This window comes from Corvus hawaiiensis, chromosome 5 (genome assembly GCF_020740725.1).
Source record: "Corvus hawaiiensis isolate bCorHaw1 chromosome 5, bCorHaw1.pri.cur, whole genome shotgun sequence".
NCBI classification, from domain to species: domain Eukaryota; kingdom Metazoa; phylum Chordata; class Aves; order Passeriformes; family Corvidae; genus Corvus; species Corvus hawaiiensis.
In genome coordinates, this window is record NC_063217.1 from 15,556,136 (window position 1) to 15,568,467 (window position 12,332).

A 12,332-nucleotide genomic window follows, 5' to 3' on the forward strand; every position below is an offset into this window, starting at 1 on the left:
CATCTAAAGCTGTCTAGCTGTCCTCTTTCAGTTTAAAGCCATCACCCCTTTGTACTTGTCTACTACATCACTGTTTTCCAAATTACCACTTAGTACCTTTTGTTTGTTGTTTTTTAATCCAGAAAATCTGCTATTAAATCCAGTGTATTGACACATTGAACATCATATTAACCATGCTTCTGTGCAGTGTTCCTAAATTATCCCTGGGGAGCTCTAAATCCATCACAGCTTCTCAGCTGTAAGAGGAGAGGGAGAGCAGTGCCACATGTGGTAGGTGTGAATGGCAGTTCCCTAGCTTTCTATTTTTGGTGATGTTGGAAGAGTTAAAGATTTGTTTCCCACAGCAGTGACAGTAATTGCACTGGCTTGTTTTACTTTTGTTGTTAGTGGTAGGGTTTTATATGCCATCACTTTCATCGGCGCTTAATTGTTGGCAGAGAGCCTCAGCTGCCAAATTACCTATTTGCCACGTGAAGGGCTATTATGTCGTTTGCCTTCTGAAGAAGCTGTTCCATTCCAGAGTTAAGGCTATGTTGTTTTTTACTTCACACAGGTACTAAATACTTCTCCATCTTGTGTTAAGTATAAACAGAAGATCAGGTTGTCCTTCAAACCACCAAGCGTGCTGGTGGGAGAGAAGGCTGCCGACAACAGGGAGCTGCCGCCCCAGCACTGGCAAGAAGGGATTCTGACGTAGCACAGCAGAATTGGGCAGAGATTGTTGTAGCTATGAGAGCCGCCAGCTGACCTGAAAAACAAGCAGAAGTGATCCACCTGCCAGCACAGTGGGCAACGGGAGGGTGGTGTGTAAAGCTGTTCTATTTTCTTTAAATAGAAAGTATCATAGAGCAGAGGTCTAGGTCAATGTTCTGGCCACAAACGGCGTCTGCAGTAGCTCACTGATCTCTCACAGTAATCACACTGATTTTTCACCAGGAGCTCTGGTGAACATTGCCTGAGATTTTACCCTCCATACCTAAAGGGCTTTGTACAGCGGAGTATTGCTGCACTGCTCCAGAAGGCAGGCACTGGGGCAGGCTGGCTGGGTAATGCAGGGAAGAGGGGACTGGTGGGATATTCTCTCCACATCTCTCATTTTAACAGGTTCAGATGTCTCTCAGTTTCATTTTCTTTCCATCTGCTTTACCCTCAGGTTCATTACACCCTGGTGTTGCAATTTACCCAGAGCTTGTGGACAGATGAAGACTTAATGGGAATTTTATCTAAGTATATCTTCTGCTATGCAGAAGCCTGATGCAGAGCAGGGACTTGAACCAGTGTACTGACATTTTGATGAATTCACTGATCACCCACTGCTTGTGCTCCAGAGATAGAAGATCCGTAGTTTACTCCTTTCTGTCAGAATTAAGACTGCTTGGTTCACTAAATTTGTTGTCTCTATGGCAGATGTGCAGCACAGCAAAGGGAGAAGCTGCTCTCCACTTAAGCGACCAGAGGGCCTGGCCATGATCCCATCTCCCTGCGATGGGTGCCCTCCTGTGGACATGAAGCCACAAAGGGGAAAGTTTGGTAAAGGCCCTGTTATCTCCAGGACATGAAATGATATATTCAAGACATTACTAGGATATGCATGTGCTCCTGGATCTGTTTAAATCCTGTATCTGTAGTTTCTAAAGCAGGAACTATCTAGCTAGCTAGCTCAGATAGAGCATCTTATTTCCTTCTTTCTTTCCACTGAAGACTTTCATCCTGCTGTACTGAACTTGACAGCAGTGTTGGGAGGTGCAAAACACAGGTCATCTAGAATATTGTGTCTTGTGGGAGGAGGAAAAAACCAACATAAGGAGGTATTATAATTTCACTGTTGTGGTGTGCAAAACTGTCAAAAGAGCCCTTTGTCCACACCCCACTGAAGATGTGAGGCTGTTGCCCACTGAATTGGTTGCCTCTGGGATGGAAAGTATTTCAATACTTTGAAAATGTGCAGAGATTTTAATGTTTAACTGGGGAAGGTGTACAATATCTGCCATAATCAGAAAGTGCACCCACAGACAAGTCAAACATGACTTTTTTGTCTGTGTTTCACAATTGTGTGAGAAAACAGTTACAGCGAACACTGTCCACCTCTCATGCAGGAGAATCCCACAAACCTTATAGAGGACATTTCCTACATATGCTTTTGGAATAGGACTGGCAGCAGCTTCAGATCATGCGTGGGCCTTCCCCCGAGAACTGAATTTCAACCTTTAAGGTTAAATTTGGGTTAGCATGACACCCTCTGTCTAAGTTACCCATTTTGCATGAGAACATGGTCGTTTGGCCAAAATTTCAAATGCTGTGTACAGTGATCCTGTAGGGACACCCATGAGAGAAAAGTGCTTCTGGGAAGGACAGCAGTTTTATACCGAGTTCTTTAATGCACATGACTAGTAGTTGCCTGAAATGTTACTTCCTTGTACAAGATAAGAGTTTCTTTGAGCAGAATTCAAAATCAAGCAACATGTATTACAATAAATACTGTCAGGGAACTTCAGATCTATAAAGGTAATGTGGTAAAAATTGGAGTCTAAATGAATATTGAAAGGAAATGATTGAAAAATAGGATTTCATTCACTATTTTTTAATAACTTATTCAATGCTAACAATAATCAGGAAAAAAAGTGTTTGGACATCTGAAAATTCAGAGATAGCGTCCAGTGGTTAACTATGTCATCTCCATTCCTAGCCACAGGTAGCTCATAGCTGCAGTAACAGTTTCATTAAATTCCAGGTATGCCATCCATCCTGCCCTCTGCTTACCGGAGCTTTGCCACAGCTCCTGTTCCAGCCTGCTCTGGGAACTGAATGCACCCCAATCCGGGCAGGGCCAGGGACTTTTTGGTAAATCTGGTTGCACTGCCTGCTGATATCAGGCTCACACTTCCAGCATCTGGGAAATAAATGACTTCATCTGATGGTCTCCTCGTCCCCAGCACCGGTGAGACTGTATTGCTTTGATTGAGACAAGTTGCTTTGATTCTGCTATTTTGCTTCATGGCTGGGGCAGGGACGAGGTTTGGGAGCTGGGTGTGGGGACAGAAGGGGGAAAGTTTGGCAGCCTCTTGACTACAAGTGGAGAAAGATATTTTGTTCTGGTGTGTATACAGTTACGAATTCTGATTTATCCTAGGAACTAATTTCTAACTACAACCCTCAGCATAAATGAAAACTTCCCTGTTGTGTTTAAAAAACAAATCTTATCTACGTCCCTGGAAGGCAAAGCCCAATGCTGGCACGATAACACACAAGACAGGTTGAACTAGTTTGGTGCAGCTGAACTTGTGAACTAGAGCTGGATCTCATCCCACCACTTTGACGCATAGAAGGAGGAGTCACATGACTCTCCTCACTAGGCCGCATAAAAACACCCTCAAAGACAGTGTCTGGAGCCTGCTTAGACCAAGGGGGCTGAACATGACACAGGAGCTGTTTCCAGAAGAAGTAGCCAGGTGACAAGGCTGGTGACAAGAGAGGGAAACCTACAGCCATGTACAACGATGGGATCAGTGGGAATGGCTGCAAGCCCTCCAAAAAGTCTTCAATGCCTGTATCCAAAGGGCTTTGACACATGCTGTTGATCTCTCCCGGTAAATCTCAGTAGGGCCAACAAGACTGCTTTGTGTACTTGCCTAAAATTAACTTTTCTAAATATCTGAAGAGTGTAAGTGATGGAGAAGAGGCTGGCTCCAGGAACTGGCACCTGGAGATGCCTCTGTCAGGTCCTTCCTTACCATGCACCAATCCAGTCCCACCTGCAGACAGTTTCTATTGGCCATACTAAGAACTGTCCTGAATGCTTGACCCAGTGCTGGGTTGGCCAGGGCATGGATGTAAGATGAAGCAGTTTTACCTCATGCTCCCTCTTTGGATGGGACAGAAGTGACTCTGACTAGAGAGACGCTCAGAGGTCTGGCCTTGAGCTCTCTGTAAGGGCCTATGCTGCAGAAGGCTATTTGATGTCTGCTTGCTCAAATAGAAAGCTGAAGACTTTAGAGGTTCCCCAGCTTTCCATAGTGAAGCTGTCATTTAGGCTGTTTAGCACCAAAGATTAGATTTGCGGTGTTTTCCAATAACCTACTGCATCATCGTTTACTCACATTACTAACACTCCAGCAGATTTCAATGACCTTTGCGAAAATAAAATCAGACTAGATTGACATATTTGCTTTAGAAGATGCTAATCAATATCTATTTTGTTAGCCAATATGGTTATGTCTCCTGTTATTGTGATTTATTTCGTTTTTGTTGACCAAAGGTGGTTGAATGGGTGATAACAGTAGTGGAAGTGGCAAGGGTTAATAAATTCAGATGAGGTTGTCATCTTATTACCAGAGTGCAGGAAGTGAAGCACAGCCATTTAATTAACCTAGTCGCAATGAATTTTATGCAACACGCAGTTAACACTTCATCTATTAAAACCACGAAGCAGATGGTAGTGAGCAGTTTTGTCTGCCATAAATAGAGTACCAATTTAAATTACTTGCTGCACAGAATTTTATTGGATGAAATTATCTAGATATTAAATGGTGAGATATTTAATAATCTCTTTCTTTTAAGTCATGCATATATAAGACTCTTGGTCCAATAGTAGAAAACTCAATTATGTCCATGAAATCTCCAATATGGAGAGCTTAAAAAAAAAAAAAAAAGACAAAACCTTGATGAATTGACATTTCTTCAAACTCCAAGGCCTTCGGTCATTGTCTGTGCTAGAGAATATATATCTCATTATAAAGTTTTACCCTACTTTCTCTATCTGCGTAAGAGATTTTTATTATTCACATAAATGGGTAATCCTAGATGACTATTAAAAGGCCCCATTTCTCAATAGACCAGCAGTTTCTCTCTTGCTCTTGAAAAATGATTGTGATAAATATTACCAAATTTAACATTTTCCTTTTCATTTCCCACAGTTAGGAAGAGTTATGTGAGCACATGACTCCACATATGGGCAAGGGGGCTGTATATCAAAGGCACTGTGGGCAGCTTGGTGCCTGAAGCTGAGTAGCCGCTTTGCTTGCCTGTCTTTTATCCTAGGGAGGAGAATGTAAACTTTAAAACCCCAACCAACCAAACAAGCAAAACAAAACACAGTTGTGTGATATGGCTTCACATGCACATAGCAATTTAGACATTTCTGGAACTTGCCAGCTCTTGAAATTATTTCATGCACAAAATTGCTGCCCTCATATAAAATACAAGGCAGAGGAAGAAGCAAATAGGCTCTCCTAAAATCATGATTGCCTCTGGACTGTGTGAAATCCATTTCGTAGCAGAGGAACAAATGCTTGTTTGAAATCAGAGCAAAATCGTGGGAAGAAAAGCAAAGCCTGAGCCAGCAGAGCAAGTAGGTCGCTGCACGCCCAGGACTATGCAGCTCCCACAGTCCTAGGCAAGGGCAGAAAATTGTCTTTCCACCCTTCAGAGAAAACAAATCTGACCGACTTTCCTTCGGCATTCTCCTTCTGCCTCCAAAGACAGAGGCTTGTCAACAAGGCTGTGCTTCTGGTGAATAGGGTTCATTAAGCCCGCAGAAAGCCAGAGGGTGTGCATTCATTTGTTTGAATGACTCTCGGAGACTCCTTTATTTGAATGACTTTTTCCTTAGAGAGACAGAAGGCAAGTGTGTCCTTTGTCACCTCCTCTGATTGCTCTGTCCACTGAACCGCTAGCAATAGCTATCAGAAAGTCTCCAGAGACTCGAAGCGTCACAATCCATGACAAAGGACATAAATTGCTCTTTTCACAGATGACATCCCGCTTTATCTCAGTAAAACACAAATCTATGTTCAATGCCTGAAGAAGTCCTGGAGCATTACTCCACTGGAGCAAGGCTTCATGGAAATATGACTAAATCAGAGGTGATCCTTACACAATCATCCAGGGAGATTTTTTTACATTTTCTATCCTATTGACCTCCAGCATAATTCAACTATATATTGGTACCACCCCCACCCTACTTAAGCAAACTGCCATAGTCCTTTTTCAGCCCATCAATTCAGGAAGGAAGGACTTCATTTGTCACTGAATGTACTGGCACAGGTTTAACTTGGCTGTAACAAAAATGAGTTACGTATGGTCCCAAATGTAAGTAACATGCAAAAGAGACCAAGAGTAAACTTTTTAAGGCACAGTAAAACCGTAAGAAAAATGAAGGCTTTCCCTGGTGGGCACATGGGATTAGCAGTCAATGTTACCTGCTCTCTGGGGAGGGGCATGCAGAGGTCCCAGCACCAGCCCCTCTGCACGAGGAGCTGTGGGGCACTTGACAACTCTTTATTCCTTCATGTGCATTTTGTGACCGAGGCTTAGGGACTTCTTGAGGAGGCAGGCAGATCTAGAGATCATCCCATCACTTCTGGGAGAAGGACAATCACATTACCTTTGGGCAGCCACACTCACCTCCAGGCTGCCACAGATTTCCACAGCACTGGGACACAATGCTTAAAAGGTGGGAAGGAGAGGATTGAGGAGCAGAACATGGCTTTTGTTCAAGCGGACAGTGAAATCAACTTTGGAGAGTTCAAAATTAATTTTATTTGGTTTCCATTCAAACATACTATGAGTTAATTGCTTCCCAGCAATTGCTGCTGTAGAGAAATGGACAGCCAGCCAGGTGGAGGAGACAATGCCCTAAGTCACAGGAGCTGTCACTGCTGCAAGGGGCATCTCTGCCCTTAGGCATGTTAATACCCCAAGTTTCAGAGTGGCAGCTTTTAAGCTGCTGTGATTTTCTGTCACTCCGTGAATACCAAAGCACATCAATATCCACAGCCTAACAGTTTCTCCCCTTTCATTAAGCATCATTAACAGGGTTTCCTATGACAGTAAATAATGAAACACTATAAAACAGTTTAAAATATTGATTGGACATTGATGAATATTGATTGGAAATTGGTATTGATTGGATATTGATGCTTTTGTTCAGATAGGTAAATATTACAGGTCAGTCTGAGATGCTGATGCATTTCAAGGCAAAATGACCAGCCTAGGCCGACTCAGGAGGTCAAAGTCAGGCCCAGAAACAAACTCTTGTCTCCTAACTGCCAAGTCAGTGCTTTATCAACAAAGTGCATTGCTCTTTAGTATATTCATTTATAATGCAGATTAGGTAGATGAGAGGAAAATTTAATCATTTAGAATGACTAATAACTATGCTAATGTGTTCAGATAAAATAAGCATTCACATATGCTGAAAGCCTTTACGGTGTAATAAACTTCTGTTATCTTTTGAGGCGTGCAGTACTTTGATTTTCATATACCAACTCCTTTTTATTTCAAGTGCTATAAAAAAATGGTTTTTTAAAAAGATTGCAAAGCTTGAGACTCCTGAACGCCATTTCAGTAGTGCTTGTGTGAAGTGCTGACAAACTACTCCGAACAGTGGGCTCAGGGGGCTGGGGTTTCTTTGGCTGGCCGGGGCTTTTCCTCCCTGAAAATGTGTGTCAAACTAATTTGAAGACTTGCACTTCAGAGATGGCAAAGAGCTTAGAGGGTATTGATTTCAATGAGTTTGAAACTTTGTGTGTACAGAAATACTAATCCCCTTTGGAAGTTACTTTTATTTTCCTGCATATGACCAAACACATGTTTTGGTCCCCTAAGTTTCTGTTGTTCTTCCTCGTAACACAGACGCATTTATAAAACATCTTAACAGACCTGGTTGCTAATCACATGCCAGTCTCTGGCACCATGTGTGACATTCACAGTCATTCCTCTGGCTGCAGTTTCTTGGCTACATTCTTCCCACTGCACTCACAGACTCCACAGTTTCAGCTGTCAAGGTGCAGGTCAGGCTGGATGTTTTAGGAAGCAGATCACTTTTGCCTGAAAACATCTCCAGGTGATGCTGCAGCCAGTACAGGAGGTCAGCCCTGGCGCCTAGCAGGCTGCTCCACCATGGCATGGTCTTGCCAGCCTTGGGGAAAAACATGATGCTGTTCTTTACTCCTGCACTGCACCATTTTAAGTTCTCCTGTATGGAGCACTTCAAAAGCAGAAAAGTAAGTGAGAAGTCATGGGAGAAAATAGTGTCTGAGTGATACAAAACCCAAAAGAAGTGAGCATTCACTATTAATTTTAACCTGCACTGATAATAATTTAAGTCAGTTTGGAAAAAATCAACTGTCTTTCAAGAAAAAGAAAATATAGCAAACACAGTAATATTATTTGTTTAATCTTCTTCCTTTGAGAAGAATGAAATATCAAAATACCTTGTCTATCAAAGGAAATAATTACCTGGCAGAAGGCAATAAATGACCACATATTAAAAACATCATCAAGAACAATAGAAAATCTTGGGGCCTGGTTTTCCCTTACAATAGGACAACAAAGAATAAAATTAAAAAGCATAAAGCAATGGTGTCTCATTCTGGATGAAAGCACAAGCCTCACCAAATGCATTAAAACAAGGAATGTGCCCTAAAATAGGAAATGGGGCCTCTCTACCCAGCTGACTTTTGTGAATGAGTGCAGAGCGCTCTATAAAGGGATGGTTGCCAGCATGAGGAAGGCAAACGCTGTGGAGGGCATCATCAGGGAAAAATTAGCAGATGTGTCTACTGAAGCTGGGGTAGAAAATAGAAGGAAGGCTGACTAGGAAAGTGCAGATCTTAGTTTGTCAGGCAAAATTGCCTACCTGTTCCCATCTCCGTGGAGATGCACGGGTTATATTTGGTACTTGAGATTCTGTCATTCGCACTCCACTGAGTATTGCCTGTGAGAACCTGTATTTATATCACAAGGTTAATTAGTCATGTTGGAAAGCAGTGCTGCAAATGGACAGGAAGGGACAGACATGCCCAAGTCTTTCCTTAAATACTCACTGCCGGTGTTTTCTAAGCTCTAAAATTCAGCTTCCAATGGCTGTATTCTTTATGCAGAAGAACTATGGAAAACAAAGGGCGATGGGAGGATTTTCAGTATTTAACATTTCCCTGCAATCATGAAAATAGCCAGGAGGACTAACAGCACTGGCAGGCAGAGGCGAAGCTGCTGCAGGAGCTGGGTGTGCAGGAGCAGTCCCAGCACGCCATGCTGGGTGCCTCAGGTGGTGAGGAGCTTTACACAGACAACTGGGTTACATTCCTCATCCTGGCACAGGCTGAACCACTGTAGATAACAGTCCTCATCTGCTTTTTTCAGCTCCTTAGCAGAAATGTCACAGATAAGTGCAAGGTGTGAGTATTTAGGAGGAATATTTCCTTATCTTTTAATTAAGAATGTACAGAGGTGGGTTGATTTTTTTTTTTCTTTTTGCAAGGTAGGTAGAGTAGTAGATTTTTCCAGTCTAACCTTTTATAGGCCAGGCATGTGATATGTGGTAAGAGCCATGAGAGGCATTTAAATTATCTCTTTTGAGACCTTTTCATGCTTATTTTAGTTTCAATAGAATTGGGTCTGTTCCATATGTCCTGATTCACTACAGGATGCTTTTCTTGTCGGAGGAGTGGCTCTGTTTGATCAAGATGGTACTGACCTCATTTGTGAAATCAAGTATCAACTCAGTGTATGGGGAAGTGTTTCCCTAGCACAACTTTTAACAAAAAAATTTTTAAAAGAGCAGCTTAATACAGGTTCTATTAAGAGTAAGCCAAGGGGGAAAAAGAACAAACCTTACGTAATGTCCTATCACACAGACATTTGATTTTCCATTCACCTGATAAAAATCTTAATCAGAAAAAGCTCTCGTCTGAAATAAGAGCACCATGGTATTTTTAACAGTCTTAGTCTTCCATTGACGTGAGAATATAAGATGCTAAAATCATAATAGTAAGATTGGATAGCTCTTGTTTTTATTTCTGTGAGTGAGAAAAATTGTTATTATCATCTGCATGTTATTATGCCTTATTCACGGACAAGGAAGCCAAGGGAGAGTTTTTGCTTCATCACCACTGACCAGACATTATCAAGGTGTATACACTATGTGAACAACTCAGGCCTCCTTTATTTTAACAACTGGAATGTTCACAAATGACCTGAATGATTTAAAAAAAAAAAAAAAAAAAGAGTGAAAGATTTATCTGAGGTGTCCTTAATAAAGAGCTGTAAAAATATTGGCTGACTGCAGTCTATGACTATATTTAGATATACATTTCCCTAAAGAATGCAATCACCAAGGTAAAATATTAACAGTTGGTTTATGGTGTTGACATTTCGAATTTATTTCCTCATTCATGTGCATGTGGAATAGGACAAATAAGTACCTGGAAGAAGAGAGTTGGGGATAGGCTGGGGAGGGGGCTGTGTGTCCACTCAGCAAGAGGGTATAAGACACTCTGCCCACCCAGGGAAACTTTGGGAGAAGTGAGCTACCCCCTGTGGCCCAAGGTTGTCCTGCTCAGGCAGTACAGACACACAGAGATAAAGTGAATCTTTACCCTGGGCTTTTTCACCTGGAAAAATTCCAGCAGCAGTCATCCGGCACTTGCCTGAGAAAGCGCTTCTGAGGGGCACACAGACCTGTGCCCCCCACGCCCAGGCCTGCTGTTGGGGGGACAGCACACGCACCTCCCGTGCCTGAAAGGAAATGAGCCCCTGGAAAAAAGACAGCACAACTTCAGCCAGTGTGCAGCCATCAGCAAAACGTGCCAGGATGGGCACATTTGAGCAGCACAGCAGTGTTGGCAGCCGTGGGCTGGGGGCTTCTGCTGCCGCCCCTGCCAGCGCCAGGCCCCGGCGCGGCCCAGCACACACGGGCCCAGGTGGCACGGCCTCGCGGCAGCTGCCATCCAGAAAAAAGTCCCAGGGAACGGCTTTCTGGCACGGATGGGTAGACTCTGTCTAGCCTGCAGCAATGAACATGGATGGGAGTTAGCTGGTAGGAAAAAGTGAGCAGCAGCGTTTTTTGGATCAGCAGCTGGAAACAGAGAGGCCACGTGGGCTGTTTCTCAGCTTAAGCATCCTATCCGAACTCTGCTTTTAAAAAGGGAAAGTACAAAACATGCCTAAAATCTGACAAATGGTGCAGAAGACTTTCCAGAAAAAGTACCTTGAGGACATCTTTGTAGAGTCATCCACTCATGCTTTGGGAGGCTATGAGTGGGGCTAGGGTGTATTTCACATGGTGCAGCACTGCATAGACAGTAAAGATAAAGGGCATTTACATTCTTGTGCAAAGCATCCAGGTTTGACCATTGTTAGAGGCAATATAATATTCCCCACTACAGATGTATCCATGGCACACTCTGCTATGGCAATTTCTGTTGCAGTGAATTTCCAGAAATATGGGGAGTTGCATTAATACTGGAGCTATGGCAGCAATAGCCATGGCAATAGCTCCTCAGAGTTGCTTGTCCCAACTGTTAGAGGGATTCTTTCTGCCTTGTTTTCTGTTGCTGTTTATAAATTTAGGAGATGCACATGATTAAAGTGTCTAGATCTGGAAATCATATTTTAATCTCAGGGTGTGTGTCAGAAAGAGACAGGCAGAACAGATTAGTTTCTGAATTAGTGCTGGTAAGAGTTCTACAGACACAAATTTGCAGTCAAAAGGATAGTATCAACATTTAATTTAAAAGCCTCTTTAAGGAGTTTCATTGCCATATGTTGAAAATCTAATCTTTAAAAGAGACAATATCTAAAAGTTTGGCTTACTTCTCAAGAGTGTCAATTGGTATTTTCCTTAATTTGACCTATTTATCTTAAAACATTTATAATCTGTTAGGGGGACGTTCATAGCTAAATGTCCAATTTGGTTTGTTTGTTTTTTAAATCTGTCACTCTGTTGCCAAGAAATTAAAGAAACAGATGCCGCTCTTTTTTGAAGGGCTCCATTAAATACAATGTCTTACCCACCATCTGCTGGATCTGCAGCAGCAATTAACAGCTACACACTATTCCCAGAGCAGAGCTGACAGCAATTGATGGTGCTGGGATCCTGGCAATTTCTCCTTCCTGCTCCTCACCCTCTCTCTTCCAAATACCTATAATACAGTATTTCTGCATAAAGGAATGGGTCTGCCCAGAATAAAAAGGAATGAGTGATTCCTTTTTCTTCAAACTGTTGTGGATGAAAGTCCTCCCCAGGCATTACACTTTTTAAACAAAGAGCATATTCAACAATAACAACTGAGCCAATAGATGTCTGCAAAGGCTGCATGAGCAAAGTTTGTCTGACATCTTTTGGAACAAGTCTCCTCTGCAACAGTGTGCAGCTGTTCTAAGGAGCCAGGGGCTACGGCTGCACACACGCAGGCTCTTCCCATCTGCACCACTGGTTCAATCCCACCTGACTGGGAAGCTGTTGAAAATTCCTCCCTCTGTGTGATATGGGAATAGCTGGGGAGGCTCTGCCTAGTGAGCAGCCATGAATCATGAGCACTGGGTGTGAT